Here is a 21,482-nt window from a genome sequence, read left to right as displayed (position 1 = left end):
CACTAGCATCGTAACAACTAATAGGCTAATCCCTGGAAAATGACAATACACTTGGCTGTCCAAGCATCGTTCATGGAGCACTGCAATATAACTTGCATGCTGTTGGTAAAGAACACGCTGCTAGAAGAACTCTTCTAGAGGATATTCTTTCCCTTCCATTCATTATGAACATGCCTCACTATTATCCTCTGAACTGTAAAACAGATATCCCAAGTGTTTAACTTCTGGACAGCCACTTTTTTGGGGACTGCCAAGGGTTCAAATGCAATACGAGAAACCTGTTTCAATTTCAGTGGAAGTAATTTTCTCAGTATGTGAACATTTAGTATCTTGTAACAATTGATTCACATATCAGACTGCACTGACTCCTTGCCACAGCAGAATTAACAGTATTCCAGCTGAAGTTGTGATTGGCAAAGCTACTAATGCAACCCTCCCACTTCACAGTCCTGTGTGGCTGGGGATTGTAATTCCAACCATGTATTTACACACATCATATTAAGGGCCTCAAGATCAGCTTACCTCCTTCTATTCTGAAAATGCTCTGCCTTCTTCTACTGAAATCAAAGCTCTTCTCATTTTAACACAAACATCGAAGATTTTGCTGAGTGACCTGATAAAACTAACCAAAATATGACAAAGCATTTTAACAACTTTTTAAAATTCTCTCAAAGTAGAAATACCTGCATATTTGTCCTTTACATACACTTCTTCAGTTTTTGTAATCCCTTATGAAAAAGGCTTGTTGACTTCATATGCTAAATATTTGTACCAGTCCAAGCATGTGAACCAGTACAAGAACAAATTTCATATACCTAGCTGGAATCTCTGGCAATTCACAACAGGGAGGGGGGAAAAAAAAAAAAAAAAAAAAAAAAAGAGAGAGAGAAAAGAACAGAACTACATAGTAGTACAGACCTTGAGGTCTGAAGGGATAATTTAAGTACATTAAATTTATTTCTGTTTCAAGAGACACAACATAAAACTTCTTTCAATGGTCTTTAGTTCTTCTGCCAAGCACTTCTCTGAGCATGTTCCAAACTCAAAATTACCTCCCAGGAGAGTATCTCAGGTTGGAGCTTTCTTTCATTGTTTCTGGGTTTGCTTCCAAAATTAAAGATTATTGGTTCCAGATGTGAACTGGGGATGGTAACAGCCTTACAACCACCACATTTTTGTTTTCTTGGTCCTTTAGGAGATTCCATAGGAACTGAAGGGAGTCAATTTGTTTTTACTCTACAGACTGTCTCTTGGGGAAGCCTGATCACAAGGATATACCATAAAACTTAAGAGATCTCTTTCCCTCCCAAAATGTGGACATTTCTTACTGCCCCAGCTTTGTGAAACTACTGAATGTTTACCTGATAGTTTGGAGCTTTGACTATCTTTAGAAAACAAAGAAACAAAAGAACCTGATGGGGCCCTTCTTTTTAAATGAAAAGTGGTATTTCAATACCCATTTTTTTGGTTTTTTTTTTTTTTTTGTAAACACCAATTATATGTGTGCAACTGGTGTGTACACATAATTTTTAAGAAACAGAAATGCTATTAGTTTACTTGGTTAAATTTAACCTAATCATCTCTACGGTTTCCTTCTCTCTTCGCTCTATTTTACTACTCCTGACCACAGTGAATGCAAAAATTCAACTGCAGGAAAGTACAGCTAAGCTTACTTGTATAAACATACTTGTATATCCATACAAGAAACCTGGGTATGAGTAAAACAACTTTTATTTTTGCTTAGACTGCAGTTGCATCTATTTTCACATGGTTTTGTGGAAGCTAAGGTCAGCTGAGTATCATCCTGCTGGGGCAAATGGGTAGTGACATCCTGTAAGCACTGACAAACACATGTAATTTAACACTTAAACATTCACAACTGTTTTAACAGATCAGGCCAAAATTTTTTTGCAGCATGAAGTCCTAAAGAAACACTTGTGCTGACTGATGGTGACACGCATGGAAGACTGTTTATGCTTCTGACCACACTCTACGTATAAATCTACTGAATGAATGTTTACTCAGACAATGGATATATGTTTTTGTCAGACAATCAGAAATCCAACACAACAGAGTCTGTAGCTCAATCTATACTTCACCATAGCAGGAAAAAATTGTCTTTCAGCTCTTCTGGCTGATGTAATGGGTTTTATCAGGCATTCTTGCCTCTCAAAGAGCAAATTAATGCTAAATACATTAATGTTTTACTGCTGCCATACGCTTATTTTATTAACAAACCTAGCTTTGAAATTTATGCCTCTAGCCAATCTGTTTTTTCAAAATTCAAAATGCATTACACATTTTCAACAACATAAGAAACTACTAAAGATGTGAACAAAGAACTCTGTATAACCAGAAAGCTCTTCTTGTCCACACAGGGAAGACAGAACAGGCATAGGGATGTTCCCTTGTTCACAAAGGTGTGAGAAATGGGTAATCTCATGATATTGAAAGTATCAGAAAATCCAAAGGGACTCAACAACAGAGAAACAGGACATTACTTTAAAAAAAAAAAAAAAAAAAAAAAAAAAAAAAGAGAGACTGGCTGGAGCTAGCTGCAACTAAAAGAAAATTGTAAAGTTTCCAGTAGTATGAGAAAACCTGGAGATCAGAGAAGCACAATGCTCCAGGGCATTTGGAAAAGAAAAGGATAACTGCTGTTTTAAATTAAACCCTTTTTTTATGCTGAGCACAAAAAAGAGAAAAACAATTAACACACTTGTCCCAGCCATTCATCCATGGCTGGTACCTCCTTGGATAGGCAGGGAAATGGGATGCAAACTCTGGCACAATGGAGGGTACCTGTCGTACAGCTACTCCTCAAAATGAGCCTAGAGCAGCACTGAGAAAGATTATAAAAAAGCCTGAAACCTATGGCATGGAGCAGTTTTAAAAAAAATAGTAAAGAGGAAGCAAAATTAATTTTTTATCTAAAAGTCACCGATTTAAGCAAAAGCTACGTGTACAAGTCAGCGACATGAAAAACTGGTTGACTCAGTCACAAACTTCAGTGATGTCCAGGCACATCCAAGAGTGAAACTGTGATGCCATAGTGGAAGCCAGTGGAAGGTTTAAAGGTAAAAGCCAGGACCTCTCACACATACAGAGCCCAGCAAACCAGACAACACCTGGTTTTAAGTTACTTCTGTATTCCAGCCTCCTGAAAAACCCTGTCAAGTGAAAAATAATAGCTTCTAATGCAAAGTAATAGTTTCAAAATAAAAGTTACAAAGTCCATACACAGATGCAGAAGGCAATTAAAGTCTTATACATGCCTACACAATCATTATAATATACATTTTCATGATATTCTGAAAAAGCTGTTGCGAAAAATATTTACATTCCAAAAATAAAACAGATAAATAAAGATTCCGATTTCAATACTGGTTATTTTAGAATCACAGCTGTATCACAACTAGTGGTTTTTAAAGACTGCATGGAACTTAGCAGAGGGGAATTATAAATTATTATTGCTTACTAAAAGGGGATGACCTTTTATAAATATTCTACACAAAATAAAGGCACAAGAGGGGGATTCATATGCATAGAACAAAACAGGTCATGTCTACTCTCTAACTTTTTCAAAATGTTCCCCCTCAAAATGTTTTGTCTATTAAACTTTGACCTGCAAAATAAAAAGCTCCCCACATAAGTGACAGCTGTCTGCAACACTTAAATCTGGCAGTTTTGGATGTGTTCTAATTACTTGTACTTATCATCAGGTTCAAACAATGGTGGCGGGGGGGTTTTTGGTTTTATTTTAACTCTATCCCAGCTAGAGCTAACCCTAACTATATGCCTTATATAAGCGTATGTTTCTAGACTTACAAAATAAACCAGCTGAAAGAAATCTTTCAATTCTTTCAAGCTCTGTCTCAAGTACTAAATTTCTTAAATTTTCCTATGGTTGAGACTTTATTTTTCAAATTATATTTATTCGTACCTGTTCAAATTCTTCAACATTGTCACCTGCTGAAACAGAAACATGTTGTCATATTATTTGTCTGGAAAACAACAAGTAAATAAAGTCTGTAATACCCAACAGTGACAGCAGAAAGTAACTACAGTAAAAGGAAAGTGAGGATCTTCAATTTTGCTGCAGACTGCAGGACTGCACACAAGTAACTGTGACTGAGCTAACTTGTGAAGTTATCATAACTTGATTGTGTATGCCAATATAAGCCCAACAGGGGCAAAGTTAATACTCCTGTTGTGCCTCTTTATAATAAAAGGCTCTAAAATGCCTTCACCTCTAACTAATGCGGGGGGGGGGGGGGGGGGGGGGGGGGGGAAACACGTTCAAGGGAATGGACAGGTCAGTATTTGCTTCCAGGTGAGGACACTGAGGAATACAGAGGTTAAATAAGCAATGAAGTTGGTCAAAACAAGAGCTAGGTGGGTAACCAGCACCCCCATTCCCAGATACATGGCCATCGTTCTCCAGCACCTTCCATTCTCCAGTGCCCCCCTCTATGACAGACACTTCTGTGGCAGGCAGTGAATGCTTGTGCATGAACATGAGCCACTAAGAAAACTGAAGGGTATTTAAAAACATTATTTTGCCTAGATACATAAAGATGCAGGGCACGTAGTAAGAAACACAGAGCATCAGCATTTTTAAAAATAGTAATAACAACCAGGAAAAACTTTCTGTGCTTCTTTCATATGACCTCCTGAAGCATATTACAATTAACTGCAGTCTCTAGATCAAATTGTTTCAGAAACTATTACTACAAGATAGCAGGCAGGAAAGTGAAAGAGCAAGACAAATGCTTTTATTTATGCAAAACTCTCTCTATAGGATCCATTTTGTTATAAATCTAACTAGACTGAAATAGCACTGACAAGTCATTTATAATGGCTCAGACTGACTATGTCCTAAAAGAAATGAACTAAGAAATATGCAGCACGCAAGCCTGCATCATAAAACTGACAATAAAGATGGGGAAAAACAGGTAACCACATCAGCATCTAAACAGTAAAGTGATGGCATTTTAGTTATTTACAACAAATGCAGTACTGAAAGTGGACTGCTATTCTCCACACTTCTTTTACTTGCCTGATTACCATTGACTACACCCCTCAAACCACCTCTTCATATCTTACAAGGAGAAGCTTTTCTCTGGGGTACTTTGAGACTGCAGGACGTTACAGGGCATCAATGCAAGCTGACCACGATAATCAGGAAGGGCAACCAGTTCAATTTCACTTCAAATCTCCTTTCATTACCCGACTTAGAACTCGCTCCCAGTGTTTTCCAAAGCCTTGCTGGGACTATTCATTTATACCATGGGTTTTATCCTCACTGCCTACCACATTATACAACTGCCAGCATACTGTACAGACATATTTTGGGTCACCACAGTTAAAGGCTGGACAGCTTACTTTTCACTGAGCAGTGCAAATGATGACAAAAGTGTATCTTTTGTTTAAAAGCAATTCCTTTTGTATTATTTTCTTCCTCTGTTCACTCCCCAAATTAATCTTTCTTACAAAGTTTCACAGCGATGAGAGATGGCCAGCTGCCTATTCTCCTTCCAGAGGGACGTCCATGCTTTTCAAAGCTGAACGTGAGGAAGGGAAATTCAGTGCTGGATTAAGTTTGGAAGAAAACCAAAAAAAAAAAAAAAAAAAAAAAACCAAAAAAACAAACCAAAAAACCCCCCATGAACAATGGGAATTTTTATTGTTCTCATATCTTTCTCCAACTAACTGTCTCATGGCAGACCATTCTCCTCTTGAAAAAGCTTCATGCTACTCACTCACAATACCCCCATTTATCTGCTTTTCCTATTGGAAAAGGTATTTTTTGGGAAAGCTGGTGTTTTTTGTGAGGACATCAGTATGCCATACAACTCGTCAACTTACACTATCTGTAGCACTTGAATTTGTAGCTATTCCCACCATCAGAAAGACTCCTTTTAAAGACTTAAAGATTATTAAAAGCCTTCACTGAAAAAGAGTAACCCCAAATTATCTAAATAACCTCAGACAGGCATTTGGAAGTACTGAAAATCTGTCCCTTCCTGACATAAAACCCAACAAAAGCCACCAAACATGTCACAGTATTTCACTGACACCACCACAAAACACCGTAAAAGGCAGCAGCCCTGTTTTTCCACTCGGGACTCAGTGAACACATCCTCTCTTGGCAGACTAGTGAACCAGTTTATAAAAGGGTCTCCTTTTGCTTCTTTAAGTAAACAGGCATTTTATGACCATCACACTTGTCACTTATAGCCCATGCAGGGCTGACAAGAACAGGTCTCCAGTGGCCCATGACCACTCCCAGCCCATTTCCTCGTGCACACACTTCACTGCCAGGCACCAGCAATACCCCAGTGTCATCCTCCTCATCCTAAGCTTGGGAATTTACTTGTTGGTATTTCCCATTTCTTGCTTTTACAGAAATGCCAGCAAAAAAAAGAAGTTTTCAACAATAAATTTCTGCTTCATTTAGCTGACACTAGGGAGCACAAGAGTGGGAATGGTCAAGATTGCATTCTGCATCTACAGTCATTCTACCGGGCTGAAGAATGTAACTTTGTAACACAATTAACATTACTTTTACATCAACTTCCCCTACCATGTACCAGGAGTTCACCCATTTCAATGCCTGAATTTAGCTGAAAGATGAAAACAAGCTTTATGCCTCTCTGTCTTCCAAATGCAATCCAGTTCTTTCCTATCCACTGCACTGGAAAGGCAGTTGAGCAGCAGACTGATAATGCAGTCAGTTGGGGCAAATTCCAAGCTCAGAAATACAAATGCTAGATTTTGAACTTATGAGTTCACAAAATATGTGGATGCACATTGTGGAAGGATCTTCTGCCATACCAGCCTCCCACTACAGAAACAGGATCCTGCTGCATATTTCTCTGAGTTGCAGCAATAGGGTTATAGGGGCTAATTATTTTCATGCCTTTATTTGCAAGGATTAAGATTAGAGAATTAAGTCAATAAAAATGAGAGTCAGTCAACTGAAACCTAGGCTATGTGAAAAAAATAGTCCCTCTCACTGCACTCCAAGTCTGTGGTACTACAGACATTTACACCCATACTTTTAAAAATCACAAATCATCTCCTTGGCAAACAATTGAATTCAAGAATTAAATTACCACCAAGGACATTGAAAAAGCATAGGCACTGTTATTTGTGGAATAAACAGCCTATTAAGATGACATCCTTCTCAAACATGGAATGACTCCACACAACAGAATTTTGTGTTTAAATGGTAAGAGATTTCTTCAATTCATGCTACTTGAGAGACAACAGAGCTGACTGTCCACCAGTCCAGAAATTAACCCATTAAAAGAAACAAAAGATCAGTTCATAACTACTATACATCATCTGTTCAGACTGCTGCCATCATTTCTTTATTAGGTTTCATTTCAGACTGTTACTTTCACAATAAACTGACAGAGTACAGCGAGCAATTAGTGAACTAGGCTCTAATGGCAATCAGATTACTGAAAAACAAATAAGTGAATTAAATCCATAATTGGCAGCTGAATACAGGCAATTCTCCTGCTCTATCTCAGCAAAAAGAAAAAAAAAGAAACAAAATACAGGAGAAAATAGATTTCAGCTTTCAGATGATGGCAGCAAACCATGTTTCTTCAAACAGAACAGTGAGAAATCTCATTCAACAGTTCCTTTACTTCTGTCTTTAGAAGGAGCTACTATATATGTATTTCATAAAAATATATATGGATTATGTGTTTAGTAGAGGTCCCCAAATGTGGACAGCTAGTTGTCTCAGTTGGTAACATTCTTTACAATCAATCAGTTTCCCCCAGTTTTGACCAGGATCTGTTGCCATGCCATCCTGATAATCAGAGATGCAAGAATATATAACCTTCAGCTTTTGGTGCAGTTTCCAAGCTTATTCAACAAGTGTACAGACATGAAATACAAAATAATTCTCCATATGTAAGAACTCCAGTCATTTTCCCCTCTTTTCATTGTACAACCCAGTAACACAGTGAACTGCATCCAACATAACATTTTAGGTGCTATGGTGCTCAAACATAAGAGAGAAGTCCATCTGAAAGGTCAGAGAGCCAACACGTAAATCTTTGACAACAAACACATTTGTCAAAGGTATTTCGTTTGGGTCATTTACATTACACTTTATTTTCTAGGCAACTGACAAAAATTTATTGAAAATACTGCTAGTCCCAGAAAACCAAAATAATCTAAATAAATGGATGGAGAGTACAGGACACAACATTTTCCAGGAGCACCAACCATACACACAATTCTATGGAGCTTACTGAATTTGGATGGAGGCCCCAAAGAGACCCAGATACACCAATATGAGCTGCATACATGAAGTTCAAAAGCACAGGATCTTCTGGATTTCACCACAAAACTTTTTGTTTCACAGATGCAATCAGACCTACTGGCACTTCCTCCTTAAGAGATACCAAAACAAAGTCCAAGAGATCTGGGAACTGGCATATTCTGAATAATGAGTATGCCTTATGTAATGTTTACTATAAACTGACTGTCCAAAAATCTACCAAGATAGGCTATTTTTAAAATTGCAGTACTATATGACAATTAAATCAAAGGTTTCAACTCTCTCAAACAGGGGCAGGTAACTGACATAGAAAAAGGCAAAAAAAAAAAAGCTGGAAAATGTGAGCAAATGATGAAAACCCAAGAAAAGCCAGAAGGGCCAGTTTAACAAAGTGAAGTTTGCATAAAGGGCACAACTTAGAAAAAAGCAAAAGCTCAGTATGAAGAATGGCCAGACAATATATGGAGTAGAACAGAGACAACTGATGCAAGTGTCAAAACAGCCAAAAAAGAGGCAGAGACATCCACGCCAATGACTGCTTGAAATATGCGTATTAAGAAGCAGAACAAGAACAGAGTTTATATTGGGACTGGGGTGAATTCCTCCAGTATTTATCTTCCTGCACTTTCAGCAAGCTACAAATCAGGGCTATGGACCGATTGTTAGGAAAAATCCCTTGTTTATGTTACACGTAAGAATGTAGTAAATCTCCTAACTTCAGTAAGCTCCACTTCACATACAGAGCTTTGACAAAATAATATAACATTAGCTCCCCTCCATATTTTATATTTTCTCTGCTGAGGTTGCAAAGTTACTTGAAATTATCTCAGTTTTTCCAATTTTATAATACAATATTACCTCAAGTTACTGGTCCCAAAATAAACTATCTTAGGTCAAGAACACAGCCCCTGAATTCCTTTTATTAAAATCATCTGTCTGGCAGTGAATAGACATTGAAATTGCTTGTACATGCAGCTGATGTTCTGAGGACCACTGGTATGTTACAATATCATATGCCAGCCTCATTCCAACTACTGAGTATAGGTAATAAATGACAGATTCCAGGAGAACATTCAACTATGCACCAGAAATACGTGGGTCACTTATGCTCCTCTTTTGTTGTGATCTCAGTCAATGCAAACCTAACAAACACATTCCCATGCCACAGAATTTTCTCATAATATACCACTAAATTGCTCCGTCTGCTGTCATTTTATAGGCAAGTCAAAGACTCAGGGGTTACTGGAGCTGCTCTCAAAGTCCTGAAACAACTAGAACTGATTTCATTTTTCCATATATTGAAATTGTGCTGTTTAATCAATAAAAATTTTGTTAAGAAGTGCCAATATTTTACTGTCACATTTTCTGACATGCTCTTCTATTGATGCAGTTCTATTACAGATGGTTTTGACATGCCTGACAACATTAATAAAGACGTGACATGAGTGTATGTTACCAAACAAACACAAACAGGAACGGGTGCCAAAAGAATCTACATTTCGACACTCGTTGCCTGGACACTGAGCATATCTGTAGCGCAGGAAATAGTTAGCAGCAGTTCTTTGAACAGCCAGCTCTCTAAGAAATTATTTGTAGAGGAAAAATTGTAATTAGCCTTCGTGAGTACGAATTATGTTCTCTGTTCTACTTCCTGAAAAAAAAACCTAAGGAGTAACAAACACATCAAAGAAATACGTGGGCTTTGAAAGAGGTAGGTGCTTGCCGCATCTTCCTCCCGCATTGCGGAAACCATCACGACAAAAGAACGAGTGGACAGGGTGTCTGTGGAACCACAGCCCCACGACCACGCCGACAGGATTATGAGCAGCAGAACCACAGGCAGCTAAAATGCTGCATCAAGACCTATGTCTCAATTTGCTCTTTCCTGCCAATCCTTCTCCATTAATAGAAAGCCCCTTACGGAAAGGTGGGGATTTAAGTCATCACAGGGCACATTACGCTATTCCAGTAAATACTTGACTAACTTATGAGGTACTGCCATGCCAAGAGAAGAGCAACCAAGGATAGAAACCAATTCAGTCTCACAGAACTGGCTACATACCAGAGTCCAGGATCTTGCATGTCTCCCCAAGACTCACCCATCAGCCTCTTACACTGACATCAAGTCAGCCTAAGAAGTCCCATGTTAGCCCCACGCTGCTGCGGAGATGCCCTCAGACCTTGGCAACAATTTTGTTATCTTCCTTTCTCTCCTGCCAGATAGGTGGCAGAAAGGAGCAATTCTGCAACAGCAAAAATCAGAAGACGTGGATCATTTACAAGCCCTGTAACCTCAGATTTGGTGAGACTAGGTGTGATTGCAGAGCAGTAGTCATTTTGTCCTGATCCTCCGTGCAAACACAGGCATCACTACACATGCGTAAGGAATTTTTTTTTTTTTAATCAGAAAACAAATGATACTGAAAAGAGGCTACACATCTATATATTTTCTCTGCATTATTCAAAATCTACTTAATTACTTAATCTTCAGGGAATATCTCCTGAAAGTCCTACTTCCCTTTGCTGTCCTCCTACATCTGATCCCCCTTAACCTGATTTCACATCACAAGTAGTACTACTGGCACTAATCCTCCACTACACCCTGACCCCACTGCCACCGATTTTAAGAGGGCTACTTTAAGAAGCAGGTCATTCAAGGACTTCTTTCAAATGCAGTCATTTTCAACAGTGCGTAGATTAAACAAAAGTTGCATTATCCCTCAGTAATAATTCATTGTCTTCCACCTCTAACAGGATTCTTATGCTGCTTGCCACAGTTCTTGTCACTAGAGTTCACTCCGTTTTGCTGCTCAGCTGCAGAACAGACTGCTACACTGTAATGGAAAAGCATATTGAGACACAAAGCTGGTAAATACATTATGTTTTCCAACTTACGCTCATTTTTGATGAGTTAAAGCTTCCCCAAAAATCCTACCTGGATCAAACAGTTTTGTTAGCGTTTCCTGATGCTAACAGTAGTACATGTTATGAAATACAGCACTTAAGATGCCCTAAGTCACTCTTTAGGCTTTCCTTTTAGATCAATGTTCAGAATTTCCCTTTTTTTTCGTTTTGTAGAAGCTCTGAATTTCTCCTAAAGGAACAAAACCTGAAAGCATGAGTGTCACACCTTCTCACTTCAGATTTCATGGTTTACAAAGTACATAAATTATAAAGCTATCAGATGTTTCCCAGGCTTACATTAAAATCTGTAGTGAGCCTTTAGAGTGGACCAATTTATTTGATGTGCTTCTCTTGAAGTTTTTATGACACCATAAACATTTCTGACTCCACGACAAATACTTTGTAATGCATTAAGCAGTCTCATTTAAACTGTTCTAAATGTTATGCCAATGGCAAGGTATTTAGAAATGGAACAGTCACTTCAAAATGGAAAAACCTCAAGGTATAGTTTGAGCCACCGCAATTTATGATTTACCTTCATGCACTTCAAATAAAGTTCAATGGCACAAACAGCCAAAAAGCATGAAGTAGGCATATTCTTCACAAGAACTTCATGCTGTATCTATTTCACATGAGACCATCAACACCACTGAAGTCTGCTCCCCAGTAAAACTTCCCCTTCAATCAAATATACAGTTGAATACTTCATGTTAATTAATAATAATTTAATTGTATTTATAAAATGCTTCTAATTACTGCAGTTTATCTTCATCAGCTTCATTCTACTGAGAAGCCCTGCCATCCCTCTTTCCGCAGGAACCAATTGTGATAACTTTCTTCACAGTAAAAAAAGCATTACACCACGAGAAGCTCTGCAGGTCACCAAACCCAAGATGTGCGCACTCCCTGTGAAGAAAAGCAGCACAATCTGACTCTGGTATTTAATGATGAAAACTTCCAAAATGCTTTCTCTATTGAAGGCACAGGAAGACTTCAGCTCATGAGGCAATAAAAATACAAATACTGCAGGAGGATTAATTACTGACAAAATTATTAGCTGTTTAGGCATGCTTTTGATGACAGAGTTCAAATCCTAGAACATAAAACTGGATCTGATGATTTTATGAATCCAGTAGAAATCACTGCTGCATGGCTGTAAAAACTGGGATAAACAGAAGCTTGAAAGTCAATGATTTGTATATATTTGATTTTTATGTTTTAGCATAGACTGCGAACAGAAGACAAAACCTTTGAGAAATTAAAAACCAGAGCATTTACTTGTGAGGGAGGGGGTGTGGGAGTATTTTCTGGGGTTTTTCTTAATCGCTATTTTTTCGTCACACTATCCTGCTGACCATTTAAGCTTTCCTTTGAGTTGAAGGCATCCAATTTTGGAAAAAGACAGTTTTATCAGTTGGAAGTCGTTACAAAGCTTCTAGAATTTTAACACAGGCGCTGTATAAACAGCTCATAAATAAATCATGGTATTGTCCAAGACTAAATTATGAATATAGCAAAAAGCATTAAATTACAAAAACACTTTTATAGGACTTTGCTTTCTCATGGTACTACTCTTTGTTATCTGTGACTCTTGGCCTTAGAAGATCAAGATCAGACATCTGATTTGTGTCCCAATTTCCCTGTGAAAATTTTCTTCCACTTATAAAAATGCACTTCTCACCTTACATACTTCAGCATATGCTATGTGAATGTCTGTCCCAAAAACAGCCTTACATGGTTACTGCCTCCCTACACTGCCAGTAACTAGAAAGTACTCTAAACCCCCTGCTTCATAAAGTCATTGGATACCCAAATCATAAATTTCAAATTCCCAGCTGTCACTGCCTAACTATGCCTTCTGCATTTCAGCTTAGTCATGATATATGACATTATCACTCTCACACTTTGTATCTTCCTTCAGCACTAACCAAACAACCAATTTAGTATTTCTTTTGACCATGTTTACCAAAGCTGTAATTAGTTCATCCATCTAAACAGTCATAATGAACTCACTCCTGTAAAAAGCAATTTTGTTTACTCCTTGTTTATGTATTTCTCTCTGTATTTAGTCTGCTTTTTCCTCTCATTAACAGCGAATTTACGTGTAATAGCCAGGGAAAAAAGGACAAAAAAAAGCGATGTATCATTTCATATAACAGCTCATTATCTATGTAGGACTCTAGAATAAAGATTTCAGTATAAGGATCCCACCATGTGACTAAAAAATTGTCCACCTGAATGAAAGGAGACCTTTTCCGCAACCACTTTTTCCAAGGAACCAAAAAGAAGTGTACTGATGGTGGATTACCTGAAAGCCAGAAAACTACAACAGTGAAAAAGGAAGAAGTAAATACCAGCAACATTATGACCAGGCAGAAGAGGGCAGCTGTGGCAGGACATTATGGAAGTGTTTGCTTGGGGCATTTTCCCTAAAGCTGACAGAGAGCTCCAGTGCCCCTCCCCTGGAATTAATCCAATTCATATCTTTGGACTGCCTATGTCACACAGTAAGTGTTAATACAGATTACATATGTGCTCTCATAAACTACAATGAGCTAAGGAAAAACATAAATGCATACAGGGAGCACTCTTACATAGGATCATTGGCAATGCATCATCCAGCTTACCTACTGTAAAACCACCATATGAGAAAACATGAAGTCTAAAACTAGAGTTACTTCAAACATCTAAGCAGCTATAAAGTCCTACAACTAAGCAGTCTGGACCTTCAGTGACAAATGAGGACTTACTTGGCAAGAACCCATCACAGATGTTATTTACTAAAAAAATACAATTTTAATTAAAATGGAAAGTACTGCAGTTTTATAGTGTAATGTCTTTTTTATTTCTCTAATAAACTCTGTGTGTGTGTACACCAGCATACTCATGCAAGCCATAGTGGCTGCTATTCTGATTTGGGCTTAAGCCTCCTTCTTAAGAAAGACCCCAAGAAAAACTTATCCTGCCCACAAACAGTAAGCAGTATGTCTACATTAATTTACAGGCAGGTTTAATTTATTTTAAAAAACCCACAACAAAAAAACCCCAGATATGAGTCATTATTTGCACTCGTTCTGAAGTTAATTCCTTGCTAGAAGGGCTTACCATTACATCACTATGTAAAAATAACTTTGATAGTTACAAACAAACGCATAAACTTATTTACATCTACATGTTTCTGAAAGTGAGCATGTCATGTATCAAGTGGAAAAATTAGAAAACCAAACAAACACCAGCAATCAATCAGGGAGACTTAGCATCCAGGGGTGACACAGTTATAAGCCTGGAGACCAGAATAGGTCTCACTTGGTGACTGTCAAAAACTAGATGCATGACCTCACAGGGTTTGCATAACTTATCTGCAATTCAATTCACCCAGCCTTAACTGGGGAAAAATCTAACTTACCTGGATTGCAGTTTGTCATCAAAATAGAATGTGTCCTAGAAATGCATGTTACCACACAGATACACAGACATTCATACACAGTATTTTAAATCTTCAGAATCAAGTGCTCTCCATTGGAACATACAGAGTCTTTGTCACGCATTACTTGTTTGATGAATGTTTCAATCTTCTAGAAGAAAAAGGGACCCATTTGCTTGACTTACTACCTGCTAAGAACATTAATACAGAACTCCAAATCTAATAAATGAATAAGCAGGGGACAAATGGATTTTGCAAGTTTATTGCATGGTAGTTACATTACTTCTCAACCGGCCAATCTTTAATGAAATTTTTGAAGAGATTACGTAACATGAATAGCATTTCCTTTAAATAATCATGTACCTTACAAACGGTCTTTAAAATTTATCAAGGAAAGTAAGCTGGGAGCACTCACTAGACCAAGTCGCTCATTTGTGAGTAGTCCCTATAAACAAGGATCTGCCAGTCTAATTCCCCTACTCTGAAATTAACACCATCGAAACTGGTAACACCATTCAATGCAAGTTACAGATATGTATGTCGTAAGCAGAGAGCTGTTATCATCAGCTGGTATAAGTCTACACTGTTCTTAAGACCCATGAAACTACATCAATTTACAACTGCTGAAAATTTGTCCCTGTGTCTGTCTTAGGCACTGATAAAACCATGGAGCCAATTTTGAAGCTCCCACTGACTGCACTGAGACCAATGCCTACAGGAGGCAAGACAGACTGTAAGTAAACCATCCTAGAATTAGTACACTTCTCTTTCCCCCCTACTCATTCCAAGTTTAAAGTTAGTTATTCAAAATCATAACCTGGGAGAAAGTCAAGAGCGCAGCAGATTTTAATAAAACTTCTTAGGTTTCTTTTATGTACTCCCAGAAATTCTGTTTAATAACAGTGATTTATCAGGCCAAGTCCAGTTACTGTAATCATGCAAATAACCCCAGTAAAGCCCACAGGAAAAGCAACACCATCAGGAAAACATGATTTGGCCCCCAGTTTTACTCCAACAGGATGAAGTTGCAAAGTTACTTTTGCACTGTTTTCTCCCTCTCTAAGAACTATAAATACACCTGTGTTAAAAATCTCTTTGCATTTCCTCATCAATCTTATGTAATTTTTCCTTCACGGGTACGATGTGGTGCAACACTCGTCTGAGCAATCCTCACTTGCACACTTAGCCCTGGGGCAGTCAAAAGGACTAGCACACAGCAGAAAGAAACAACTGCTCGAAAAAGGATTTTGCAGGAGGGGTACTCAACTGTTTCTTAGACCACCATCCTGTAAAACTGCAGACGACAGAGAGAAAATACAGTTGTTTTACAGAAGACTTCTTTAATCAAGGCGAGTTTCTCTACACAATTCTAAGTGCGTGGATTCTCACAAATAGCTAACAAACACATTTCTGACTACACTGAACTAAACAGGGCAGCTTTCAAAAGTATCTCCATGCATCTCACCAAGTGGCATCCACTGTAGTTATCGACAGGTATTCTCCTTTACACTTCCCAAGAGATTTACAGCCACTTGCATTCTGTGAGCGTTGCACGCAACAACGATTTTTAATATCAACTGAATTAACTTTTAATTGCAAGGAATAGAAACTCAAAACTCCTGCTTCAGGAGGCTACCAATAGGCATGTAAATAGAGTTAATAATAAAAATTGGTAATCACAAGAAAAAAAATAAGTAATTTTTAGGATGTTCCTTAGCGCTACTCCACTATGAAATACTTTACTATTAAAAAAAAAAAAATTAAAATGGCATATTCTTCAATTTAAGCATGCCCACACAGAATCGGATTTACCAACGGCACAAAATAATCTGTCTAGCTTGCTTCATGCAACTTTTGAAAAGAACATTTAAAAAAAAAAATCATCCTAGACACCACAAAACTCTTCAACTTAAAATCAGTTAATCAATCACCTTTCTGCACAGCTGCATTTTCTTTCATTAATGCAATAGAAATATTTGAGGGATTTCCGTTTTTACCTTTGCATTTTTCCTTTTCCAGTATCCATAACCAATCATCACTCTGCTCTTCCATTATGCTTCGTATATTGCAGAGTGAGAAGCATCTTCATTAAATAGTATTAAAAATAGAACACACCCGATCTCCCCACCGGAGCATGCTCTGACAGTGCTGATACCACAGCTCTCAAGGTAACCATGCCCAGCTGGGAACTGAGAGGCAAAGTCAGTGCGAGATTAGCAATTTGCAAGCCCAATTGTGCACATAAACTTGCCTCGATCCGTGACGAAGACTGCTAAAACAAAATCAGCGTGCAGTTAAATTATACGACTGAAAAGTTGCAGGTCAGTTTACAGTACGGTTTTGGTTTGTTTTGTTGGTTTTTCTACCCCCTCCCCATCACCCTCAGCTTCAATTGCTTTGTACTTGCCTAAAATACACATATGCCATTTAGAAGAATGCGCACCGGGCATGCATCTGGCTCAGCATTGCAATGGCAGAGAAGTCAAACAGGTGATGCACAAACGCTTGTGTCTCTCTCTAATGCTTTTGTTTCCCCTCCCGGCACATTTACAGCGATGTCACACGGCGGCAGGATGAGTTTTAAGCCAAACCGCACACACCTGGAAGCGCAGAGACACACCTAGCACGTAAAAATGCATCCGGAATCTGAGCGTGTTCCCCCCGCTGGCTGACACGGTAAATGAAGGCAAAATAAATAACAGCAATTAAACAAGGCTGCGCAATGGCTGCGCTGGATGAGCACGTCGGGGTTAGATTTACAAGCGATATCGTTCGAGACGCACAGACAAGTTAGCAGAATACACCAAGCGGAGTAACATGAACTGCTTTTTGTGAAAACAGGACACCTAACAATACGGCTGTAACTCCCGGACTGTGAGCCTCCTCCACTGCATGCAAACAGAGATGCTACGGAAGCATCAAGTAAATCTGTTGCACTCACATCGCCACCCTTAAGAACAATGCCAGTCCAAGCAGCCCAGGCTTGCCCTCCAGCAAACACGGCTTTGAAAGCGGATCCCGCGATGCTGTTCACAAATCAGCGAGTAAAAGTTGGAATTTTCTTAAGAGTTCGATCCATTTTAGCTAAAATGACGACTAGGCGGAGGGCGATCTCCCCCCGCAGACCCCCTCCCTGGCGCTCATCTCCCCCGCCCCAACCCGGTTCCCGGCCACCTCACCTCCGCGCCCGACCCCGACCCGCCTCTGCTCCCGCCAGCAGTGCCTCTAGCGATGACCGGCGGGCGGCCGAAACTTTGGGAAGCCGCCGCCCTCCGCGGGGCAGGCGGCCCCGCGACCGCGGCGAGACCCGCGGCGAGCCCTTCCCGCCCTACCTGGCTGTCACCACCGCTACGCTGCCGCTCCGCAGTCCCATGCGAGGCGCCCGCTCCAGCACCGATAGCATCCTGCCCCGCCGTACTACGAGCGATACCCTTTTTTCCTTTTCTTTTCCCTCCCCCTCTAGTAAAAACCACATCTTAGAGCCGGAATCCTGTAGCCGCTATTAATAATTGCCCATCGCACGCAATAAAGGCAAGTCCCGGTTGCATAGACAGCTCCTGTTTCCCTCTCTCTCCGCTCCACATGCTCCAGCCGCCCTGACCTCAAAAATTAAAAGATCACGGGGAGGGGTGGGGGGGATGGGGCGAATGACTCCAACGAAATGACAGAAAACACATGCTGGAAGAAAAAAAAAAAATAGACAAGAAAAAAAATCGCGACAACAAAGAACATCACGCCACACAAATGTCGACAGATTCTGCTTTGGTTTCCTTGGGTTTTGTTTTTGGTTTTTTTCGTTCTTTTTTTTTTTTCCTTTTTTTTTTACCTTGCCTGAAAACGGGATCTGCCCCCAGCGTCTTGGCGGCTCGGGCTATTTTTGTTTGTTTGGTATTTTTGGTTGGCCGGTTTGTTTATTTTGCTGCGGATACGCTGCTGTTACAGTACAGTGACTGTCTTCCTGAAAGACATGGTCTCTTCCTCCGCCTCCGCCGCGGGAGGAGATCCGCCGCCGCGCCGCGGTGCTGGCCGGGCGCGGTGGCCGCGGCGGCACCGCCCGACCCGCCGGCCGCCTCCTGTCCCGGCCCGGTCCGCCGCTCCGCCCGCCTCTGCCTGTCCGCTCCCGGCGCCTGCCTGGATCCCCTTCTGGCTCGCTCCTCTCTCCCTGTCCTCCGTCCTTTATCTGCCGCGCTCCCGGGCTGTACTGTCTGTCTGCGAGTCTCTCCCTCTGCCTTTCTCTCTCTCCCCGCCCACGCAGCGTGGTGCGCCCCGGACCGCAGGCAGCGCCGCGCTCCGGCTCCGCCGCTCGCCGGCTCCGCGCTCGCTGCGCTCAGCGCCGCCGCTCCGGCTGCCGCTCCCCCGGCTGCCGCACAGGACCCGCTGGCCCCGGCGCCATTGCGCTGCGCGCCCTCACCCCACCCAACCCCGCGCAGGGCCCGGAGATGCCCGGCCGGGCCGGTGTCTGTCTGTGTGTGTGGGGTGGCTCTGTCTGTCTGTCTGTCCGTCCGCCCGTCCGCCCGCCCGCCCGTGTGCGTGTGGCTTCCCTCACGCCGGCCCCTCCAGTCACACTGTTTTCCCCCCCCCGCCCTCCCCCAAGCCCACCCCGTCAGCCCATCCGCAGCCAGGAGCAGAGACAAAGCACCCGAGCGGGGCTAATAAGGAGAAAGCTCGTTAATCCCCTCCGATTCCTTGTTATTTGCTCCCACCCACTCCTTGTCGCCCCCGACACACGCCCCCCAAGAAAAAGAGGGAAGGAAATGGGCTTTGACTCCAAAGGACATCTTTAGTGAAAGGTCTAGGGAGGGTGGTTTTAATTATTATTTTTTGCTGGTGAAACCTGACAGCCTTTAGGCAGCCGCGCTGCTGAAAGGGGTAAAAAAAAAAAAAAAAAAAAAAAAAGACTGCAGCAGATTTTGGGTGGTAGCAGATGAGCCACTAAAAATGGGGCACATGATCCCCTTCCCCCTCCCCTGCCCAGCATGTCTCTATCTAAGATCTGGCTTGATATTTCCCTCGGAGCCTTGCTGCACACCATCAAGGCAGAGGGAAACAGGCAATTCACCAGCACACGCGTTTCTGATACATAAAACCGCTGCTATGCATTTAAAACCCGGGCCTCGTTTTACCCAATTGAATACATCCAGGCATTCATTCTGCACCCAGCCGAGAAAAGGACATTTACCTCTTTGCTAGGTGGCTATTAATATGCAGTAAAATTATAGCTGTACAACGCCAAACGTAATTGCCATAGATCATTTAGAGCAGATCCAGCAATTCAGCTGCTGGAAATGCATGTCTGTGAATAACCATGCATCTGGTACAATGCCCTCTACTACAATAACCTGAAAGGAGACAGAAGAGTCTGGTACTAGCTGCAATTAGTAATCCTATGGATGAAAAATAAACAGTCAATAAGTACAAAGCAGCAAGGTCCTATGAAATATAGAGATCATTTCTGTCTGCAGTGATACAAATAATCCAACTCCCACAGACAGACAACTCTTATTTAAAATACACAGTTAAAAATGCACTCCTTTCATGATGTGCTTTCAGAAAGCCCTAGTTAGAGAAGACAGTTTGCCATGATTAATGACTGTAGTAGAACTCGTGTACCAGTAAATATGGACAAATATACAGACGGCCGGGGGAGAGTTGCGGGGAAATGTTTGCTTTAGTATGTATTATCCTTGCACCCCTGGAATACCTCTTTCCCCTCAGAAGCAAACACCTGCTTTTACTGCGGACTGCTGAATGGAATCAGACTGGAAGAATGCAGTGAGTGATGAACCACAACAGGGTGTGCATTAGCCGGCTCTTGGTGCATGCTTCAAGTGATCAGAGGCATTCAGCCAGGCACACCAAAACCTGTTCTGCTAATGCACCTCCTGATGTGGCTCCCTCCTAGGATGGTCGCGTGTGGCTCCATCTACTTTTAATTTCATTCTTTAACATAGTCCCACACTGTGCTACAGGTTCTATCTGAAAGCAAAAAGAGCAGCAGAGAGGCTATAAATGGCACTAGTGCGCTACACCTGGTGACAGGGCAAGGACCACTTCTTTGCTTTTAGCCATTTGATGTTTCAGCCATCTCAACAATGGACCAAAGTTAATTTTCCAAGCTGGTTATCAAAACTATTCTGAACACGCAGTGAAATGGAGAGAACTTCACCTGGCTGCTGCCAATCATTCCTTCACTCCCAAGCAGGGTACCCAGAGAAGGGAGAGAATGCACACTGCACCAGGACATAAAAGCAGTACTCACTCATGCCTTCACTAAATTCCTTGCAACTCACCTCCAGAAGGGAACGGGATGAGAGTAGTGAATGTTTCAGAACCTTGCTCCAGTCACTAGACACAATGAAGATGTAAAACAGCCACGTGTCCACAGCTTATCTCCCACCGTTGAGATACTGCCGTGCTTTCAGAGTGGGAAGAGCCAAAACTATACGTCAGATCTGTAAGGAGATAAAAATTAATCCAAGCTGTAGTCTGGCAGTTCATTCCACCCTCTCCTATGTGGCTGGATGTGCCTGGAGCAAGTTACCAAATGCCAGAAGATGCCAGCTACAGCAACACCAATGGAAATAATCAGGGAAAAAAAAAAAACCAACCAGTATCACTCCAGTATCATGTAATGTAGTTTTTCAACTCAGAAGGTTGAGCAGCATCAAACACAGCATGTGCAAATAAGTGAAATTGCCTTCCTTTGTTAAGAAGTCACCTCAGACCTTCTCAGTCAGATACTAATCTGACAGAATATGCAGCCTACATCCCTTTCGTGAGGACTTTTCTTTGTAGAAAGAAAAATCACAATCATTGCACAATCATAATATTGAAGAGGTGGCAAACCAC

At 40.9% G+C, this 21,482-nt stretch overlaps 1 protein-coding gene across 34 annotated transcripts in view; it reads right to left on the bottom strand.

The window, feature by feature from the left end:
- ARPP21 (cAMP regulated phosphoprotein 21) overlaps positions 1–21,069 on the bottom strand; it is a 142,461-nt gene extending 121,392 nt beyond the window's left edge. For 7 of the 34 annotated variants that reach the window (XM_032104484.1, XM_032104464.1, XM_032104656.1 and 4 more), the window contains exon 1: positions 18,460–18,900. The gene's annotated coding sequence lies outside the window, so the exon portion shown is untranslated. Of the gene's footprint in view, positions 1–16,630; positions 16,792–17,076; positions 17,202–17,574; positions 17,657–17,812; positions 17,832–17,965; positions 18,049–18,459; positions 18,905–20,923 lie in introns of those variants that run through there. The other 27 variants (XM_032104565.1, XM_032104527.1, XM_032104614.1 and 24 more) reach the window with 13 other exon arrangements.
- Between the last annotated feature and the right edge of the window lie 413 nt (positions 21,070–21,482).

This window comes from Corvus moneduloides, chromosome 1 (assembly GCF_009650955.1).
Source record: "Corvus moneduloides isolate bCorMon1 chromosome 1, bCorMon1.pri, whole genome shotgun sequence".
NCBI classification, from domain to species: domain Eukaryota; kingdom Metazoa; phylum Chordata; class Aves; order Passeriformes; family Corvidae; genus Corvus; species Corvus moneduloides.
The sequence above is the reverse complement of the archived record's forward strand: the minus strand, read 5'-3'. Positions and strand labels throughout refer to the sequence as shown.